General features: G+C 42.5%; 1 protein-coding gene and 1 long non-coding RNA gene across 25 annotated transcripts in view; one reads left to right on the top strand and one right to left on the bottom strand.

Annotated features, from left to right (window-relative positions):
* The window catches only part of SVIL (supervillin), a 162,053-nt gene that overhangs the window by 68,793 nt on the left and 71,947 nt on the right, over window positions 1-21,313 (top strand). For all 24 annotated transcript variants that reach the window (XM_039913938.1, XM_029078293.1, XM_029078295.1 and 21 more), the window contains 2 exons: window positions 10,655-10,718; window positions 17,541-17,632. The gene's annotated coding sequence lies outside the window, so the exon portion shown is untranslated. The remainder of the gene's footprint in view (window positions 1-10,654; window positions 10,719-17,540; window positions 17,633-21,313) is intronic.
* Window positions 1,423-3,298, bottom strand: LOC120638773. The gene is made up of 2 exons (XR_005660711.1): window positions 3,170-3,298; window positions 1,423-1,525 (listed from the first exon to the last, which is right to left on the bottom strand). It is a non-coding gene; the product is annotated as an uncharacterized LOC120638773 (long non-coding RNA).

Here is a 21,313-nt window from a genome sequence, read left to right as displayed (position 1 = left end):
GGCCTTAACCAGGTTACATGATGAGAAGCTTTTTGTGATCATTCTTTGGATTTGTAGTTTCAAATCTCCATTTCATTTTCTGTTGTATTCTTTCCAATTGAAATATTGATTCAACATTGATTTTTGGCATTTTGTCTGGGAAACTATTTCAGCTATGGTTAAAAGTATCTTTGTAGAATCTGACCAGCCTTTCTATCCCCTTTTCTCTATGGATTTCAATGGGTGCAGGAGGACCACTAAGTTGGGTATTGTTACTCCTTGTCCAGACTGAATCAGCAAGGCCGCTCCAGGCTCATGAAGCATGTGTGTCTATCATCTTTCCTGTCTTTAACCCTCTACTACAAAAGCAAAAAGAAAATGTCCTGCAGAAAATAGAACATTCCTTTCCCCTCTTGACCCTTGTCCACCCTTGCAATGCTCACTCCAAAAGGCATAGGGGTCAGGAAAGGTGCCCCAGTGATTCTTTGTGGGGACCCTGTGAGAGATTCTTAGAGTGACACTCACTGCCATCAGCGTAGCATCTTCAAACCAAAGACAAATCTCTGCCAAATGTTTTCATGGTCATTTCAGCTAGAATGTGCTTAGGGAATTGGGGAATGTTAGTTTGATAATGTAAGCCTGTTTGGAGCCAGCACGATGAGGCGTCGGAAGAAACACTTTGTCCACTCCCTCATCATGAGTTCAACAATGTAAGTTTTCTTTAATGTTTACAAAAACGTAATCCTCACATTGTAGCACTATAGTGTGTGTGTGTATCGTGGCTAAGTGGAAAGAACGCGAGCTTGGGAGTCAGGTCATGGGTTCTAATCCTGGCTCTGCCACTTGTCAACTGTGTGACTTTAGGCAAGTCACTTAACTTCTCTGTGCCTCAGTTACCTCATCTGTAAAATGGGGATTGACTGTGAGCCCCATGTGAGACAGCCTGATTACCTTGTACCCCTCAGTGCTTAGAACAGTGCTTGGCACATAGTAAGCGCTTAACAAATGCCATTATTTTACATATATATACATATATATGTATGTGTGTTCATGCCAGTATTTAATAGGGACTTTTAGGATACAAAACATTGTATACTTGATTATAGAGAAAGGAGAAACAAGCTATAGACTCTAACCACAAGGAATTTACAATTTATGAGGAAGAGAATCACACAAATGTAATACTGAGATTGCAAATGAGAGAGGTATAGAAAATTAAAAGCACAAGACAGAAAAATTGGGGCATAATTTATAGATTAATAATTTCTTGTGGAAAAAATACAGCATTAATAGATATTCATTCATTCAATAGTATTTATTGAGCGCTTACTATGTGCAGAGCACTGTACTAAGCGCTTGGGATGAACAAGTCGGCAACAGATAGAGACAGTCCCTGCCGTTTGACGGGCTTACAGTCCCATTATGTACCTTTTAAAATATAAATAATCTTGAATACCATTTTAATGCAGCATAACTTCAGTGATTCAGACCCCATTACTCTGGATTTTTGCAACAATTTGAGACCTTCCTCTTTTTGACCACTTCTCTGTAAAAAAAAAAAAAAAAAGGCAGTCTTAAATTTAAAGGATGTAATGTTTTATCTTCACTGAATTAACAAAGTTTCAGATAACCTTAGGGTGATAGAATGAAAGAGAGAACAGTACGCTGACTCTCCGACATTCAAGAATGAGACAGGGATATTGGAGACAAAAGAGTTCAGACACCAGAAAGTTAAGATTAGCACATACTTGACACATAGGAAGACTCACTATCAGAGCTGTAGTAAAGCTATAGTAAGAAAAACCTATATTCCAAATTAATGAGAATTTTCTTATATATAAAGCAGTGAATGGCTCTGTATTAGAGATTAGTTATAATTTATTGTCTTAGTTCAACACACAGGAAATGCCCATAAGAAAACTGCCTGCAATTTATATTTTAATTTTAGAAAGGGCCCTTTATTATTGTAAAAAAAAACCACCAACCCCCCCCCCCCCCCCCAGGACCAGTAGACAAAGTTTATTTCCCTGTAGCAATTTCTCAGATCACTGTGCTATTGCCCAGATTTCTTACATTTACTCTCCCCAGGATACAACCAAATTTACAAACTTAATGTCTAGGACAGTGGTTGGAGGAAAGGATAGAGTAGGTGCACAAAACCTTAGACAAACTAGCACCTTCATTTTAAGTTTATACTTCAGGTCCTTTCTCGCCACCACCACCAGGATTCATATGGCTTAAAGCTGCTAGCAAGTAGCCAAATTTCTACCTGCCCTTTAGGGGTGGTGAGGAAAATAACCTGGGTTCTAGTCCTGGCTCTGCCTTTGGCCTGCTGTATGACCTTGAGCAAGTCAGCCTCTTTGGGGCTTCAGTTTCCTCATCTGTAAAATGGGGGTAATAATATGTGCCCCTTCCCATCTCACAGAGATGGTATGAGGGTAAAATGAGATAAATGATCTGAAAAGACTTTGGAAAAATCAAAACGTCCAAAAAACAAGGCATTGTTATTATATTACATTTGTGTCCTTGGGAATTAAAAGAAAAGGATCGGGTTCGGGGCAGAAGCAAAGGAATTCATTGGGAAGGAAAGAGAGAGTGGCTTGGAGATTTAAAAAAAAAAATTATAGCCTCTAACTTTAGAGTGAAACAATATTTTTGGTTCCGCATCATTCATTCATTTGGGTGGGCTAAACCGTTCAATTCTGCTTAGTTCCAGTCTTAGACCACTGTTGAAAAGCCTTTTGAATGACAATGGAACAGTGGACTGAACTAAAAAGATTTCCTCAGTGATAAATGCAGAGCAATTAATCACCCAAGGACTGCTCCGCTCTTTATGTCCCCTATAGCAAAAATAAATAAATAAATAAAAACCTGGGCCCAGACTTTAATGGAATGAAAGGAGATGAATTTTTTTTTTAAAACTGAAGCACAGTCTAGCAAGGGCTCTTTGTTCTGGTTAGTTGAAAATTCAGAATTTATTTTTTGCCAGGCACATACCTATCAGTGTCAGGAATGCTGAGGACTTGCTGATTGCACCTGACCAGATGGATCACTTGCAAGCTAAATAACACATGCGTTGGGAACAGTCAGCTGCTATTTTGAAGCAGCTAGTGTTATTCTGACATACTATTTGCAAAATGAACCTACCCAAAGATGGGCTTGACAAAACTAAGAGAATGAAGTGACTTACCTTAGTTTCCTAATGTTTCAGCCTCAGGTGAAATTAACCTTCCTTTAGTCAAATAAGCTAAACCCAAGGTTTTTTATTATTTTGCAAAATCTTAACAGCAAAGCTTTTAGAGCTGTTGGCAAGCGGGGAGCTGAGCACCATGAATCTGCCAAAAGGTAAGTTCTGGGTCGCTTGCAAGCTCTAAGTCTGCAAGGTAATCACCGGCTGACCTATAAACCAGCCAGTCGATTCACTCGTTGCCTTATTAGGTCGGCAGCTGAGATTGGTGTCTGAGGACTGGCAATGCTAGATGGCAGCAAACTGAGCACTCTCTTACAAGCCAAAGAGTCCGACTCTCATGAGGGATGGCCCAGTATTATTATATTAATGATAGTGCAGTCAGTTGAAATGAATCTGCATTTAAACTTGTATTAGCACCGATACCCTTCCACAGGGTTTGATTTTTGGAGATGGGATGCAGGAAAGAGAAAATAAGATCTGAAACCGAGTACAATCAGAGTGAAAACTACTCAGATGAAAGAATGGTATTTCTAGTCCATGTGTGTCTACTATATATCATTTTTAATGTATTAATATAAATATGTTAAAACCAGCTCTTGCATGATTTTCAATCTGCTAGCTAAGATCTTTCTCAGAAAATGTTTTAAAATGGAATCTTTTAAACCCAAAGACCTTGGCTAAATTGAGCCTTTGCTTCCAATTTTGGAAGCTAATAGAGTGCCTAGTAATGTTGCTGTTCCTTAGCGGTATGTGTGTAGCAGTGAGTCAAATTCACAAAGCAGATAAGGAGTTAGCTCTCAGACCCTCATTTTCCCTCTCCCCCCTCCACCAGCGTCAGATTTGTTAAAAGGGAATATGGTGTAATCCTTTTAGTCTCTTTCTGAGTTTGATTTTGGCCATACACGTTAAGTAACCGGGCGGTACAATTCACTTTCCCTTTTTGAGGATTGTTCCTCAGTAAAAGCTTGCTTTCTTCTCCTAGAAGTCAGGTGAGGGAAAGGCAAGAGTCTGTCTTGCTGAAGACCTCCTTTATAATCTCATTCTGGGACTCTGCAGCCAAAACTAGAGGTGATGCCCTATTGCGTGGATTCTTTTCCAAAGAACAAATAGTTTCATTAGAATTTCTTGAGCAACACCTTTTGGAGAGCACTGTGCTAGGTGTGTGGGTATAGACAATAAAAATAGAAACAGTGAGACATTGATAAGATGTCTTTCACTTGGGCTAAATGTCTGGAATGGAGCTGAGGATTCTCCTAGTGTTTTAGGTAGAAGAAATAAAGCAAATTAAGTCACCCCTTTTGGCAAGTTGGACCTCATCTCCTTTATTTTTGGCAAATGGCATCATCTGGCTCAGGAAATGGAAGTCAGCATCAGGAAAGTTTCTCACTGTAATTGAGCTGAAGTATGCCTTGGGTTGTCCTAGAGGTTGCAGTAACACTAGGAGTTCTCCGTCTTACTGAAGTGTTCAGGGACTGAGAGGTGGAATGTGTTGAAGGGAGGTGAGCACAGACATGGATAGCTGGGCTAAAGGACTTTTAGAACATTCCTCAAGATCGTCCTATTTGCCTCTGCGAGACCTGAGAGGAAATTGAAGATCTTCTGATACCTTCATTATTTCAAAATCTGATGGCCACATATGAAGAGGAAGTGATTTTGAAGCAAAAAAATCACTTTCTCTGTGCATTCTTCATAGAAGCATTTTTAAATGCAATAGCATCTTTCGGGGGATGGGAAGTAGAAGTTATGAGAAGCGTCTTGCTTTTAAGAGGCAGTTTTTAAATACGACAAGACTGGCGGTGTTCTTTCAACACATTAGATTCTCAAATAGTGGAGCACTTGCAATAGCACTTTTGCTGAAAGTACTTTGCCTTTTCATCTCTTTATATACTTTGCCTGTTTTAAATTTCCTAATACTGCTGATGCAACCCAGAATTTTATTTGCAGACTTGTCTAAAACATCACCACTACCAAAAGTGCCCAAAGCACTTCACAGTCGACACAGGAGGAGGAGTCTACTAAAACAAGGAATCTGGAATTTATTGCATAACCACTATGTGATAAAAGGGAAATGAAAAGGATAAAATATGTTTCCCACTGGAGGAATGATCTCATGTCAGGCAATTTTGCCCCAGATTAGAAGTCTACATAAATTCCACTAAAAAAAATGAGAATACCATTTGTGATTGTTCTCAGTTGGCAAAAAAAAATCCAAAAAGCTTCAAGTGAGCTGTAAAACTATTTTCTTCCCTTTAAAATATCAAGTCAGCCAGGCTCCTACATGTGTTGCTTTTTGAGTCACATTTGTTAAAAGGTTTGTTGAATGCCCTTGAATTTTAGAAATGTATTGTTGATAACATTTAAGTTAAATAGTCTATTCCTCTGCATACACTAATCAAGAGGGTTTACCTAACAACTGCCCTGCCAGGACTCCTTACAACTCTGATTTTGTAATCAATCAATCAGTGGTGTTTATTGAGCACTTACTGTGTGCACCCTTGGGATAAAACTATCCAGTAGTGTAGTTAGGCATGATCCCTGCCCTCAAGGAAGTTTAAGACCAGCTTACAGTAATTTCAGAGACAATAATGAACTGAGGCTGGAGTGGTGCAAAAATCCTGTGGGCATCCTACACAGCCATATTGGTATTCAAATCTCTCCTAACTCCTTAGGAACTAAAGGAATCTTTGGATAGTCACAGTGTCAGCAGGCCCAGATTGTAAGTGCCTCCACAAGATTGTAAGCTCCCCAAAGGCAGAGATTGTGTCTTCTAACTCTGTTGTACTCTTCCAAATGCTTTTTTTTTTAATTAAAAAAAAGGTATTTGTTAAACACTTAAATGTGGCAGGCACTGTACTAAATGCTGGAGTAGATACGAGCTAATCAGATTGAACACAGTCCTGTTGGGCTCACAATCTTAACCCCCATTTTATGGATGAGATAACTGAGGCACAGAGAAGCTAAGTGACTTACCCAAGGTCACATGGCATATAAATAGAGCTGGGATTAAAACCCAGGTCCTCTGACTCCCAGGCTTTTTTCAGTAGGCCACACAGTGCTTAATTCAGTACCTTTAAATTAAGTGCTCTGACCCACATTAAGCACTCAGTAAATACTCTTGTTTGATTGGGTCTCAAGAAGTTGCCTTGTTAGCATGCTCTTATGAGGAATGGATTACTACTCTTTAGTTAGGAATTGCTGGTGTTGGATACCCAGAAGAGCCAGGATGTAGCTCAGCACTGGGTTCTGGAAAAGCAGAGCCCGACCTGACCGTTTGCCCTTATTGTCCACCCTCACCAGTGTGGCCCTCTCTGGCTGTGCTCTTCCAAGATGTTAATCTATTTTACCTCATCGCTTCCCTGAAGTCATCAAATGTCCAGTGATTGTCCATTGGGTGGCTAGCACCAAGGGGCTGGGGGGTGGGGGGGTGGGGAGACAAGAAGAAACTCCTGCACTCTAATGGGCGAAGGCCAGATAAGCAAGCCTATTATGACTGTAGGATGTGATTGTAACCACAAGCTGGCATGTGGGGGTGGGGAAGCTATGGGCTGGAAGTTGGCCTGGTAGGTTGGCCAATAGTTCATATTGGTTGGGGTTGCTTTCTCAAAGATCTGGGTTCCACGGCCTCCGGCTGTGGCTAACTATCTCTGTAGAAAATTCATGGGATATTGAGTGAAGGGTTTGGAATGTGAGGGGGTGGGGGATTGATTGCAATATTTTTAATAGAGTATGTGTGAGTGTGTATGTGCGAGAGAATGAATGAATGAATGCAAGGATTTTCTCTCCAAAATGTGTGATTTCCCCCAGAAGCAAGCAAAGCAGTGAGGACATCCAGTAAATCCAGACTTTGTTTAATTTTTTAGGATCTATGGCAGTTTCCTTATTGAAGAAGAGGATTGTGACATTGCATTTTGTGCCTTGGGCCTGACTCTGGTTTCTGAGATGCTCTCCACTAGAGTTCTCATTCATTCATTCTGTACAACTTAATGTACAAATATTTATCCTTCTACTTTAGTTTATTTTAATGTCTGTCTCCCCCATAGATTGTAAGTTTCTAGAGGGCCAGATGAAGCAATTTAGTGTATTGGACTCTGTCAGATGCTTAGTTCAGAGCTCTGCCTCTATTAGGTGCTAAATAAATACTAGTGATTGATTCTGATGTGTAAATTTGCAAAACAGAGTTATTGATTCCTTCTATGCATAAATCCAGAATTTTTTTATAGATGAGAGTAACTTGTAACTGAATGCCCACTTTGCTTTTTACAAGCATCAATCTTCAAGATCCTTGAAGAGTTTTGTCTCTTGTGATTGGATTACTACTTCTCTTGGGGAAACTGAGGAAACAGAGTGGGGGATAATTTTGTGCCCATTGCTTCACTTTCTCCTGGAAAGTGGAGGGGGCTCCTTAGGCCTTTTTCCTAAAGCTTGCAATACTTTTGAGTCGTACTTGAATTCATTATTTTTCATCACATTATAGGCAAATGATAAATCATGAAGCATGGGGTTAAATGTGTGAGCTTGTTTTCCCAGGCCAACACCTCTTAGAGATAAGTCATGATACTATTTCAAACCAAAGGATAGCTCTACACATGGATGCTATTTGCAGACAGATTTGTCATTATTTATTCCTGTCTAATAGATGAGGAGAAAATGTCAGAAGATACTTGGGTAATAATTGCCTTTGGCAGTGTGAAGTGTTTGTGCCTCAAATTATTTCTGGAAACAAGCCATTGCTTTCACCTTTATTCAAGTTGTGTGTTTGTATTTTGGTCAGTTGATCTGCTTTGAAAGTGTGGGGTAAAGGTTGGGACACCATTTGGAAGGGAGATTTCCTCGTTTAATGGAAGGAATATACACAGGCTGATGGCTGAGAACCTTAACCTACTGGTTATAGTTCAAGAGAAGCTAGATAGCTAAAACCATAATACTTAAGTCATGTAACAACTTCTGTCACAGATTAAAATATTTGGACTCCTAGTAGGTCTTTCTTTCCCCCACAGTTTCACTCAGATGTTGTCCATAAATCTTGGCTCGTAAGTGTTCTTTTTGGCTGACTATTAGGCAAAATATTTCGTTTAATGATAATAGAGCCAAGCAGGCTCTATTCTTTGAGCCGACTGGAGGTGGTTTGGCTCCTTCCCTCCACTCCATCCTCTCCCTCTCCCCTTCCCCCCCGCAGACTCTACCCTGTGAGGGGGAGATAGGAAGAAATGGCTTAGAAATGAAAATTTCTTCTTCATTGCAGAAAATGATTTGATGCCTTTTGGATTCCTACAAAGACGGCTAGGTTGGTGTAGTTTCACTGTGCTGAAACATATGCTGTGATTTGGCCACGACTTTGAAGTGGTAATATTATAAATCTCCCAATCACTGGTATTCAATCTGTTTGAGAATTCCCGGGCCTAATTTCTCCTGGTAATCTGATTATTAGCTTGAGCTTTTCCAGCTTTGCTGCCTATTGCTATGCCTGCACAGCGCTCCCTGAGCTGCAAACGTCTCACAGTGTCAGTCTGGGTGTAGGAAAAGTCTCTAACCAGTTTTGTTTAGGAGGGCCTAGGGCTGGGGCTGGTAAAGAATTAGCTGTTCTAAGAGTTGCTGGGAGTCTTTTGTGCAACCATGTTCAGAAATCCTTGGATCTCCAGCTACAGAGGGATTATTAAATACTCAGAGGAACAAGGTAAGGAGAAATACTGTAGAATGTGATTGCTTGTGTCTTTTGGATGTGTGCATGGCTCTTCTCCTTCATCAGGTATAAGGACAGTTTTTGTTTAAATTTCTAATCATCAGAAACGAGGTAGGAATGTTGCATTTTGTCATGTACTCCAAGGACCTTTAAAAAAGAATCTGATTGAAGTGAATCCTCTAATTAGCTTAGCCCTGCATTGGCATTTGAGCATAAAGAAAGCAAAAGGAATGCTAGGATTTTTCATTTTACTTTGCTTTGCAAAGAATTAGGTATTTTTAGCACCTTAACCTTTTTGTAAGTCAAGTTGAGTAACGGTTACAGATATTACAGATTGATGTTCAGAATAGGCAGCAGATTTTGTAAAGCAAATGCAGCACACAAAATTACTTCCAGTAGGCAGTGTTAAGTGTTTGTTTTGCATTAAATCTTCCTGTGAGACAGTTTGGAACAAGTCATCACTTTTGGGCAGTGACTTGCCTGGAGCATGCAGATGGAGACATGCTTTCGGTCTAACATCTGATACAACAGTATGTGTATATATAAATATATATGCATATATATTTATATGTGTACACACATACATATATGTATGAATATAGGAATATTGAGACCTATTCAGTTCACTGCTTATGTTTCTTTGAAAGTCATTTTAATGTTACATTTTGTATCAAAAAGTATCTTGCTTGGCTTCAGTATTCAAGGGACAGTGGGCATGATGCAGTTCTTTCTGGCTCTGGATAGTTTATTACATTTGGTAGGATATTGGATTGGGAGGTTCAACTATAGGAATCATGTAATGGAACAAGAACCACATTTGTACAATCAATTGAAAATAGAAATAAAGCCTGCAGTTCTTCCCGTATATTGCAGCTACCCAGTTGATGATTTTGCAAGTGCTAGGTCTCAGCATATGCACTGATGGACAACAGGAGCTCACTGCCATTCTCTTTGGCTCATCCTATCCCTGCAGACCTCTGCCTCCAGATCTTAAATGGTGAAAATCAATACCTTTGGGAGAGAGGTTTCTGTAAGTGGCCTCCTTGTGGTTTTCTTGGTGGACAGCTGTGAGTTGGGCCAAAGGCTGTAAAGTGTGTTACATACCATGAGAATAGTTATACATTTTGCACATGTCTGTTTCTGATTAACCCACTCATTCAACGGTGTGCTTATTCCAGGATAGAATTGTTGCCAGCTGCTCTTATATAATGCAAAGCTGGTCTTTGGGAATAAATAAATACTTTAAAAAAAAACAACACGGCTGCATTGCTCTTGTTCACATCAATCAGTTGTCTCTGTCCCTTTTTGAAAAGAAGATATTGTCCAAGACAATGTTGCTGTCAATGAACCTGGACTCTTTCTGGGTAGGAACTAGTTACCTGAGGTGATGCAAGCTGCCCAAATTCCTTAACAAACTTGATCAAAGTCACTCACTGTAAACTTTCTTTCCTTTTACTTGTATAAGGTGGGTTCATCCTGTTTCGTGTCATTCATTTTTTTTTAAATTCAGAAGTTGAGATGAAACTTTTTAAGGGGCATGAAGACTAGGTAGAGAATGTTGACCCGTTGTATTGCTAGACAAAGGGCAAATGGTATGTGAAGTTTCAAGGATTTAAGTGAAGAGCTTTGATGTTTTCTTAAGAATGTAGGTTCTGTTGAGGGTGTCATATATGTGGTGTTTGCTTTTTTTTAAGGATTCCACAAAGCCCCAGACCTTCTTTTCAAACGTGGGATGACTAAATGAATAGTTTGGTCCAGACTGCTCATTCTGCTGCCAATTTATTATCCTATTTCTTCCCTTCCAGGTTTCTACAAGGAAAACACAGTCCTTTTTAAACCCTCAAGGCTAAACCAAAGGAGACCATTAAGGTAAACACTGTAGCACTTTGTTAAAGGACCCTGTTTATAGATTCAGAGTAGCATTTCCTATTTATTTCAGACTAGCCCCCTGCCTAAGCACATTTAGCAGTTTGGCGGCAGGGGGTTTTCAGGGGAGAGCATTGCCATGGGTGGGGAAAGTGGAGCTAGGACTGCTTGGGGTTGCTTCTTATCTGCATAATGAATGGCCCCCTCCTTTCCGGGAGTGGTTCAAAGATAACTCAAATGGCCTTTCTAGAGGACTTTTGTAGACTGTGGAATTGTCGTTTTGAGATTTTTTTAAAATTTTATCCGATTCCTGCCAAATCAAGCCAAGTCACTTACTTTTGGCATCGTCTCCCTTCACTGATGATACGGTCTGAGTTTGACAGGTTTGTTTTGAGTTCTCTTAGGGTGGTTTGGTTACCACTGTCTACTTTACCTTATTTTCATAGAATTCAGTATGGTGCTTTATTAAGCTCTTGGTATGTATCAAAAACACTGTGCTAAGTGGTCGGTTAGGGACAGGATCTTCGGATGAGACACAGTCCCCACCTTCACAGGGCTCCTAATATGTAAGGAATGGAGAGCGCAGGTTATATCACAATAGTAATAGTTGTTATGCTTGTTAAGCAGTGTGTCAAGCACTGTGCTAAACATTGGGGCTAACCAGGTTGGACACAGTCCCTGTCCCACACGGGCTCACAGTCTAAAGGGGAGAGAGAAGAGGTAATTTGTTTCCATTTTACAGATAAGGAAACTGAGGCACAGAGAGGTCAAAGATTTTTCCACTGTCACACAGCTGGCCAGTGGCAGAGCCAGGCCTAGAACTCAGGTCTCCCTTACTCTCTGTCCCATATGCTTTCCACCCTGCCTCTCCGTTACTTCTCCCATCCCAGTCTTCTCACCACCCTTCAGCGGCAGCCACTCCAGCCAGAACAGGGATTTCCCTGCTGGGCCAGAAGGTTATAGAGTAGAATAAGGCCCATTGATGTGGATGGAAAATCCCCTCACTTGTAAGAGCGTGAAGGAAAGGAGGTGGGTGCTGGAATTCCCATCCTGGGAGACAGTTGCTGCCCATGTGCCTTGACCCCAATTCCTGGCTAAATATGGAATGAGGCTGAAACCTGTCGGAGCCATTGGCACCATGGAAACAAGCACTCATCTAACACATTGGTCCCATTCAGGCACAATATGGTTTCAAGTGTGAATAAAGCACAGTTCAGCTCTATATGATAATTATGGTAATTGTTAAGCGCTTACTATGTGCCGGCCACTGTACTAAATGCTGGGATGCAAGCGAATCGGGTTAGACATAGTCCCTGTCCCACATGGGGCTCACAGTCTCACTCCCCATTTTACATATGAGGTAACTGAGGCACAGAGAAGTCAAGTGACTTGCTCAAGGTCACACAGCAGACAAATGGCGGAACCGGGATTAGAACCCAGGTTCTTCTGACTCCCGGGCCTGTGCTCTATCTGCTAGGCCACACTGCTTCTCTAGTCACGGTGGGGGCATCGGCAGGTCATCCACGTTTCATCCGACTTATATATCTTCTGGTGACAAATGAGAATTAAAGAGAAAAAGGCAATAAATAGCAAAACAGGTTGTAATTCGGCCAGCTCACACCCCAGCAGGGTAGAAAAATATTCAGGAAACCCCAGCTCAAAGCTCATTTTTTTGGTCAGTGTGGCTTCTTAGGTCATATGATCAGAGACTGATCCTCACATTGCAAATGTTCCGAGCGTTCCAGGAGAACTGTGGATTAGCAAGACAGAAAGGAGGAACTGAAGAGGCAAATAAGCACCACAACTGCACAAAGGAGTTCATTTTTTAAAGGCAGAGAAGCAATGAGATTGCAAAGGAAGAAAGGGGTAATTGAAAGAGGGCACAAATGAGAGGGAAGCAACTATGAGCTCCAAACAATTTAATGTCTTTCATGAATATCTCACAAAATTACTGTCAGGTTCTCCAGTGTGGAGAGAATGGGCATCCACATTCTTAGAGCAAAGATAGACTACCAAAACCTCATGCCATCCTAGTGTAAGTGTGTGGGGAGGTAATAGGCAGAGGAGAAGGGGAAATCAAACATCCATCTGTCTTTTATTCTTGACTGTGGAGCTTCAAGAGAAAGCTGAGACCAAGTCTTTAATATGTTTTAGGAGGCTTCTTGCACTCCTTGGAATGCTTAATAAATGCTACAGCCACCCATCCCCAAACTCTTTTAAACTGGGTTGGAAGGGGAAAAAGAGGCTGCATTTTTGCTCCCAGCACTTGAATTGTTCATTAGTGCTGCTGAGGAGTTTGTAAGTAGGTTAATGGGACATGGATTTCTTTGTTAATTTCTCATCAAGTAAGGAGTACTGTCCTTTAGCCATTGGGTTTTTTTTTCTGAAAACAAACAGAAAACAGCCATGAGGGCTTGCAGATGAGTTCCAGCAAGGTTTCAGAAGAAATTTTAGAACTGTTCCGTTGAATCTAAGACTTAAAAAAATATTTTTATTGTGACCAGATTAAGAAGTGTAGCCTCAGGCCTGGGCTGCTTCTGGGAAAATGGTGCAGATTTTGGCTTCGTATTCAAAGAGTGACAAAAGCCTTCCATCAGTCCCCTCGTTCAACTGGGATAATATGTGTCGGCCCCAGTGTCTAGCCTGTAGCAAATATGGTCACAAGAGGCCATCTGCAATTGGAGGAATTAGAAGAGCTTCTGGTGAGGCAGCCCAAGTGGCTTGAGGTTGGAGTGATAAAAAGCTTTTTTCCATCCCTTTCTCCTGCCCTCTGCAAGCTTGGTGTGAAGGTTGATTAGGTTTTGGTTTTTCTTTAGCTGAAAGTGTTTTTGTGTTAAGGGCCCCTTTGGGTGGATCCCGAACACAGCCAACTCTCAATCCTTCAGGATCGATCTTCTAGGTTGTGGATTAGTCAGGGTCCCGGCTCATCTTGACCTTCCCCTGGCACTGTTCATTCACCCAGGCAGTGGGAAAGAAGGTAGGACAGTCCCCAGCTTTGGCAGGTCAGAGTTGCTCCAGTTGGCTGCCAAGGCAACACACATCACAGCAACAGTCACCTCGCTGTTACTAAAGCCTCCCATTGGGGGATTGCTCCTGCTGTCAGGAAAGGCAACACTCACCAGACCACCAGAGCTGCTCATGCACTCCTGAAGAGTTTAGAAGGAAGGTGGATGAGTCAGCCTACCTGCCCCCTTTCTTGGTGGGCCCCCTAGTGGATGGGGCCCCAAGGCACTCATGTGTGTGCACATACACACACCCAGGGAACATCTGTCTATTGTTGTATTGTACTTGCCCAAGTGCTTAGTACAGTGCTTTGTACACAGTAGGCACTCAATCAGTACGATTGAATGAATGAACATGAACGTGCGCGCGTGCTCGCGCACACACACACACACACAAAATGAAATCAACAGATTATGTTTCTGATATCTCATCTTCCTTCCGGTCCTATTTGGAATAATATATATTTTTAGAGCTGCAGTCCTCCTCTCAGCCTGGTAAAAGTGTGGCAGGGTTTGAAGGTTTGTAAACCATATGAAAGCATTTGACATTACTGGACTGTGGGCTCTGGCAGCACCTAAACAGGTTTGGCTGCTCCAGGAAGTTTGTTTAAGCTCCCAAAGCTATCCTGTGACAATGTGGCCAGTCTAATCGGAGTGGAAGAGACCTCGTCTGACCCCTTTCCTATCAACAGTGAAGTAAAGCAGGGTTGTGTAACAAGCCTGGGTTTGTTCCACCTGTTTTTCACAGTCATGTCTGGAAACACAGAAAGGAACAAGGAAACTAGTATCTAATATTCAAAACCTCTGGCAAACTCCTCCAACTGAGCAAGCATTGTTATTGCAAGACTTTAAATAAGGCATATGAGAATGCTGATCCACATGTTTTGGAAATACCCCTAAGACAACAGGCAAATAAATATGAATCACATTACAGACAGCACAGCAATCTGCAAAGACCACAAGCTGTAAAAGTATCAAGGTTATGCACCAGCTTGCACCTGGGGAACCCAACACACCAACCGAGGTTTTCATTGGTGATCCTGAGTTCTGCTACTTAGGCAGCCCAGTATACAGAGATACCCAGATAGACAAAGAAGTAGAAAAAAATCAAGAAAGCCAGTTTGTTATTTAGAAGGCTAATAAAAGTTCGGAGTCACTTTGGTTTGCCTTCAAAGGAATACAGGATATTTGCCATAAGAGACCACAAGCTCTCAGAAGTTGCCATGACAGTAAATGCCATGTAAATGACAATAGACAGACTAATTTAGCACATGGTATTCAGGAAAGTGGTATCTTTTATAGCACAGAAACCTTGACAAGGCACTAGATTTTAAGCTCCTTGAGGGCAGGGATTGTGTCTACTGACTCTGTTGAACTCTCCCAAACAGTTCAGTTCTCTCTACACAGTAAACACTTAATTCCACAATAAACACTTAATACCACCAACGAATTGAAGCAAGCACCTGGCTTCGCTAGCACAGAGGCGACACGTCACATGGGGCCAGTGTGGAAGGAGTGTTTGATTATGCATCAGCCTGTTCTGCTCATTGGATATGCAGGAATGAAATCTTATTTTCATAAGTGTCCCTGAAAAGAGGAGATTGCTATAAAACATTCAGTAAAGTTTTAGAATAGATATTTTAGTATCATAACATGTTGAGAAGAGTCAGGTGCTTTTGCACTAAATCCTAAGTGTTTTAAAGTGTGATGGAAACTCTTCTGTGTGCTGTGCCTTACAATGGCGGAGACTGAAGGGTAGCTTGCTGTGAATAGATGTGTTTAAGACAGTGGAATCTCTGAATAGTGATTAAATAAATGCATTTATTTAATGGCAGTTGTTAAGTACTTACTATGCGTCAGACACTGTACTAAGCACTGGGGTAGATACAAGCTAATCAGGTTGTGAGCCCGGTAGAACTCACAGTCTCAGTCACCATTTTACAGATGAGGTAACTGAGGCACAGAGAGGTTAAGTGACTTGCCTAAGTTCACACAGCAGATAAGTGGCAGAGCCGGAAGCAGAACTTGGATCCTCTGACTCCCAGGCCCGGGCTCTTTTCACTAGACCGTGCTGCTTCCAGCGCTGTAAATACTGCTTTGGGTTGGGGCCCAGGGACCCTCCCACTTCCAGTTGGCCTATAAAAGAGAAAGAGTAAGGGGGTAAAATTGGAGGGCTGCCCAGCTTTATTAATGAAAATGGCCTTTCCAAATAACCACCTGGCACTGCAAGATATGTGTGTACTTGTTCCAGGAAGATGAATGATATAGAGAACAGTGTATTCCAGGGCCTCCCTCTTTATTTCACCCTAGTCATGTTTTCCACAGTGTGGTTTCATCGGCAGAACTGTCAGAAAACCATGACCAACAGACCTCATGGAACTGTTATTTTTGACTCAGTTCTGCACTGTAAGGACCAACAGTGCAGTTCTCTGGAGAGTCCACAAGTTACTTTGAATTCTGAATAAATAAAAAGAAAGGATGAAGGAATTCCTTCATCCTTCCAGTCGATATCAGACACCTAAGCAAAGCAAATGGAAGGAGTATTGTTATTGCTCACTTGCTTTCACCCATTAGAGCTTCTGTGCCAGTCAGTGGTTGTTGGGTTTTTTTTAAGATGTAAGCCAAGAATTCAAGCTCTTTTCCAAGGGCTTGTCACTCTTGTCCGTGGGCCAGAACCATGGCATTCTGGCTGCCACTGGCCTCTGACTGTGCCAGGAGCACCGATGCCCACTTATGGGATGATGGTGGCACTCTCTAGCTGGTGGGGGTTATGCTCGGTTTCGAGCTGCCACTCCTAGACTTGGCTCATTAGCCCTGGCAGCCCCCACACCTGCTATTTGCACTCATTCCTGGTTTTCTGCTGGCCCTTCAAGACTATATTGGATCCTGTGTGTGCAGTCAGCAGCATTGGTCCACTCAACACAGAGCTGCTGTGGGGGCTGGGTTCAGGGCTTTGGCATAGGGAAGTAGGGAAAGCCTAGGCCCTTAAGGAGTTTTGCTCTTCCCATAGCCCTTTTTTCCCCTGTTACAAGAAAGAGCAAGATGTGGGTGGATTGTAAGTAGGTGAAATATTAGGTCACTCTAAAACAAGGCTTGTAATTCCAAAATGAATTTTCTTGCAGTTTTGACTGAGAGTTTGACATTATTGGCAAATTGGGGTTGAATAAATGTGTGATCTCCTGAACCTTACTTTACAAATGGACTCTATAGTCACCTATTTCAAAGATAAAGCTATACTTGTGTGGCAATTTCTTTTGACCTGTGTTTAAAATTTGGCTGCTGGAATATTTCTCTTTCTCCCTTCCCACCTGCTGTCTCTCCACCTTCAGCCTCTCCTCTCTCCCCAAACCTTCACCCCCTAGACCATACCTATCTGAGATGGTTTAGAGATCCAGATTCCAGGGAATTACCCATCATTTTGCTCCCTGTTCCCACCCAACTCTTATTGCCAGCCCTGCATTTTAATCACACTTGTCCTTTAAGGTCAGGCTTGTGCCTGACTTCTCAGAAATATCTCAAACCAAATTGATTTGTTGGGTGGCTCAGTGGATAGAGCACGGGCCTGGGAGTCAGAAGGACCTGGGTTGAAATCCTGCTTCTACCACGTGTCTGCTGTGTGACCGTGGGCAAGTCACATCACTTCTCTGAGCCTCATTTACCTCATCTGTAAAATGAAGATAATATTTTGAGCCCTATGTGGGAGAGGGACTGCATCCAACCTGATTAACTTGTATCTACCCCAGCTAGGCAGATAGTAAATGCTTAATAAATGCCATTATTATTGTTAATTAGAGCTGCTATAAACTGCCTGACTTTTTTCTAGTTTCCAGAAGGAATTTTCACTCGAAGACAAAGAACAACTTGCCAACAGCACTAAGGATCTCGATGCTCACCTCTTAGCAGGACTTCCAAAAGGTAGGCCCGAATATCCATCCAAGTTGTGTCCCCATGTGGGCCTGGAACAGAAGGAATATTGAATGTAATTTGCTTTAAGGGGACACTGGTTCCCAAGAGGGGTCCCAGCTGTTTTGGACCCTTTAAGAGAGCTGCAAGGAGGGGGTAAAGCTAATTAGCAAGTGGGCACAATGGTGATTATGCTAATTAGGCCACAGCTTCTTGTCAAAGTGACTTGGAAGCACATGTAGCCCTGGGATAAATTCATCAGCATGTGTCCAGTCTCTATCGAGTTCCAGCAGAAGCCATTATACAAAATCAGTCAATCCATCAGTCATGTTTATTGAGCATTGCTGTGTTCAGAGCACTGTACTAAGTGCTTGGGAAAGCACAGTGTAGCAGCATTGGCAGAGACATTCCCTTCCCCCAACGGGACTACAGTCTAGAGGGAGAGAAAGAGAGGAATATAAATAGATAAATTACAGCTACGTACATACTAAGTGCTACAAATCTAAGTGTGAGGCTAAACAGAAGGCAGTGGGAGAAGAGGAAATGAGGGCTTAGTAGGGGACAAACTCTAGAAGGAGATGTAATTCCAATAAGGCTTTAAAATGAATTGAAATGAATTGTGGCCGCCTTTAGTCCCAACCATTTATGGCCACAGCCTGGGAATCAGGAGACCTGGGTTTTGGATCCCATCTCTGCCATCGCCTGCTGGGTGACACTGGGGTGAGAGGCTCACCAGAAATGAATCAGCAATATCTTCCTGCTCTCTGCATTTTGATATCTTTCTATGAGGCCAGTCAGAATACCTACTGGAGATTCTCAAGGAGGTCTTTGAGGTCTCAAATTGTGCAAGTAGACAGAAAAGGAGAAGCAGCATGGTCTAGTGGATAGAGCATGGGCCTGGGAGTCAGCAGGACCTGGGTTCTAATCCCAGCTCCCCCAGTTATCTGCTGTGTGACCTTAAGCAAGTCACTTAACTTCTCTGTGCCTCTGTTACTTCATCTGTAAAATGGGGATTAATGCTGGGAGTGCCATGTGGGACATGGACTATGTCTAACGTGATTCGCTTGTATCTACCCCACCACTTTGTACCGTGCCTGGCACATAGTAAGCACTTTCAAATGCCATAGGAAAAAAAGCAGAAACAACGCACTCATCATAAATCCTAGTAAAAATTCCCACTTCCTGGTATAACTGAAGTGTTTCCCTTTAGGGCAAGTATACATATGGTTGTTAACATTTGTTTTATTATTTAAACACTAACCAATGTGGTGAAGTATTCTCCTTAAATTGGGGAAACTCCCATGCCCCAACCTACTCTTCTTTTCCTCCTACCCCCTCTCTCCCTCCCACTTTCCTATTTTTACCACCTTTCTTTTACCCTGTAACCATATCCTTCTAATTCCTCAGGTGGTTCTGGCAATCTCTCTGTCTACCCTTCAAAGAATGTGTATCCTTCATCCTCTGAATGGGCTGACTGATAGTGTCTGCATCTTCTGGCCTGCTATCAAAGTGTAGGGACTTCGGGCCTTTCCACTTCGGGTGTCTGAGGGTGCTCAGAAGGGATGACAAATCCTTCATAATGCAAGTGTCCACTCTTTTATGTGCGTGCGCGCACACACACATTCATTCCTTCTACAAATGAGAGTCGCATTAACCAAAAAAAATCTCCTGTCTACCATTATTTCAACATTAATCAAGGACCTAGAGGGAAGGTGGTTTGAAAACAGTTGAACACTACACCGAGAGCTTTTACTTCTCACCTTGTTCAGGTTGTCTGCATTGTGTTTCTCTGTCAGAAACCCTGTATCAGTTCATTAGCACATTATAGATTTGTAACTGCTCAAAGTTAACTGCTTCCAGCAAAGTGTTAAACACTCATTTATTCAATCTTATTTATTGAATGCTTACTGTGTACAGAACGCTGTACTAAGCGCTTGAGAGAGTACAACAATAAAAAAACATATTCCCTGCCCACAATGAGTTTAGACACTTTGAGTTTGTTCCCTGTCCAGCTAGTGGACTGATAAGGTATTTCTGATGCAGGAGCAGAATGCAGACTGAAGACAATCCTCTGTGAACCACATCTTTGACAACCAGTTCACGGCCACGTTATGGCCCGTTATTCCCTTCTTCTACCATGGTGGGCTATCCAAAACAGGAATTGTCACATTCCGACAGGAGTGATTAGACGTTCATGCACTGTGTATATAGGACAACCCATTACATATTTACACACTCTACCCATGAAAATACAGTTGTGCTCAGATCGTGGCCCCCTGCCAAATGTGAGAGCACTGCGAAGAGCCAGTGTTTAAGAAGGGAAAGGTTTTCTGTACTGCCTGCAATGGTGATAGTGGCTGCTGAAACATCCCCAACCTCTCACTCTGCTCTCTGTGTCTGGCAGCACTCACTGGGACTCTGCCAGTTGGGAGAATGGTTGCCATCTCTGGTCGGCTCAGAATCCCCCTGAGGTTGCCATGGCAGCCGTTATCACTGTACCCTTACCCAGTGGCAAGGCATCGTTGAGTCCGATGCTCAGATTGGTATGCATTCTGGGTGGAAGGAAGACCTTACTCCTCCTCACACCCAAACGATCGACAGCAACAATAATGATGATAATAATTTTGGTACTTGTTAAGCCCTCACTATTTGCTATCCTAAATGCTGGGGTAGATACAAAGTAATCAGGTTGGACATAGTACCTGTCCCACATGAGGCTCACAGCCCAGTGTGGAGGGAGAACAGGTATTGGATTATCATTTTTTCAGAGGAGGAAACTGAGGCACAGAGAAGTTAAGTGACTTGCTCAAGGTCCCACAGCAGGCAAGTGGGAGATCCAGGATTAGAAGAACCCTGGTCATCTGGTTCCCAAGCCTTGTTCTTTCCAGTAGGTCATGCTACTTCCTTGTCCCAAATCCTGCTCTCGCTTCCCTACAGCACAACCTGGCTATAATGTCGGCAGGGTGAGAGGAGGAAGTGAGGATGTCGTCCTGCCAGCTGGTCCATGAGTGAGACTTTATTGCTTATGAAACAAATTAGGGTCTCGGGGGGCCAAGCAAAGGTTGGGAGGTCCAGTTTGGAGTGGTTTACTACACTGTGGCTTCTTTTTGTGATCCATTTCTTATCACTCCTCTTCCTAGTAACTATCCTCCCATTAAGAGTATTAATGTGTACCGGAACAGAAGAGTGATTTGGTTGTCTGGAAACTGGCATAGCTTCTTACATTACTTCCAGTGCCACTCTCACTGTGCTGTTCTTCCATGTGTGGATGCTGGTGGCAGAACTGGCTTCTCCCAGTCTGGGCTACTTTCCACCTCTGACAGGCTCAAGCCTGGACCAAGATCTCAGAGTCCATACCACCTTTGAGAGCACTGGGTGTGTGGCATGATCTTGGATATCTCTCTTTCTCTCTTTTTATCTCTCTTTCTCCCTTTCCTTCCCACCTTCCTCCCTCCCTCTCCCATCTTTGCCCTGGTCCCATCCTTTCCCCAGCTCCTGCAGAGAGGTGGAGCTTTGTTGAGGGGGGCTGGTGTAATGATTCCTGGGATACCATATCAGGAGTCCACATTTTGGCAGGCTCCTGGTCTACGAGGATTCCTCCCCATGGACAGCACCTCCTCCTAAGACAGGAGCTTTTGGCAAAGCAGCCAGTATAGAGCCATTCCATTTTTCCAAAACAGCCACCTTCCTGTG

The sequence above is a fragment of the Ornithorhynchus anatinus genome, chromosome 13 (genome assembly GCF_004115215.2).
Source record: "Ornithorhynchus anatinus isolate Pmale09 chromosome 13, mOrnAna1.pri.v4, whole genome shotgun sequence".
NCBI lineage: Eukaryota > Metazoa > Chordata > Mammalia > Monotremata > Ornithorhynchidae > Ornithorhynchus > Ornithorhynchus anatinus.
The sequence above is the reverse complement of the archived record's forward strand: the minus strand, read 5'-3'. Positions and strand labels throughout refer to the sequence as shown.